Genomic DNA, 1,158 nt, shown 5'->3' on the forward strand with positions numbered 1-1,158 from the left:
CTCTCAAAATCAATGGGAAAAATGGAAATATCTTTGGGTGAGGATTAACAAAGAAAAGAAAAGAAGTAAAAGACACGAAGCCACCTGAGCCAGGACCCGCACCCAGAGCAGGAAGCCAGGGTGGCCCCAGACGCCGGCGAGCTCAGTTCTGACCTCCCCTCATGCAAAGACCAAAGTACGGACGCCTCCGGGTTTGGTCCTCTGATGAAATAAATGAAGGAAAAGGGTGCCTGATGCCACCCCAGGTTCTGAACTCAGTAGAAGGGGAGTCCTCCCTTGGCCACTGACTGGAGGGGGCAGCCTGGGGGTGGGAGGCACGGTTAAAACCAGCACAAACAGCTTCTCCTGCCTTAGAAGCGGCGAGGCCGGGACCCCTGTGACGAGGTGGCTGCCCAAGCCAGGCGCCAGGGGAGACCCCTGACCCCGGACAGAATCCCCGTTCTCCCCGTTCTCCGCGGCTCCAGGCTCTGCTAGGCTCACCCGCTGACGGAGATGCAGGCGGCCCCCATACAACTGGCGTTGAGGGGTGAGCGTGGGCAGTGCCTGTGCACCTCGGGCGGGTAGAAGTCCCTCCTTTAAAAACAGGTTTTTAATTTTTTAGAGAGGAAGGGAGAGGGAGAGAGAGAGAAACATGGATCGCCTGCCTCCTGCATGCCTCCTGCTGGGGGTGGAGCCCACCACCTGGGCATGTGCCCTGATGGGGAATCGAACTGGTGACCTCTTGGCGCCCGGGATGGCGCTCAACCAACTGAGCCACAACCAGCCTGGGCGGCAAAGGTCTCTTAAAGGAAAAGACTGGTGAGTTAAAGGTCATGAAAAGTGAGCTGTATTTAGCCCCAGCTGGTGTTCTCAGTGGTTAGAGCGGCAGCCCCGACCCCCAAGGTTTCAGGTTTGATTCCTGGTCAAGGGCACACACCTGGGTGGCTTGTTCGCTCCCTGCCCCTGGTCAGGGCGAGTGCGGGAGGCAGCCAATCAATATGTCTCTCATACCAATGTCTCTCGCTCCCTCCCTCCCACTCTCTGAAAAGCAATGGGAAAAATATTCCTCAGGTGAGAATTAACAACAAAACAAAAACACATCACAAGCAGCTTAATGTTAGTGACACATATACATCTTAGCCCCACAGAGGCCTACCCCCTCTCTCCCTTCTCTGCTGG

Source organism: Myotis davidii, unplaced genomic scaffold (genome assembly GCF_000327345.1).
Source record: "Myotis davidii unplaced genomic scaffold, ASM32734v1 scaffold609, whole genome shotgun sequence".
Classification (NCBI taxonomy): Eukaryota; Metazoa; Chordata; class Mammalia; order Chiroptera; family Vespertilionidae; genus Myotis; species Myotis davidii.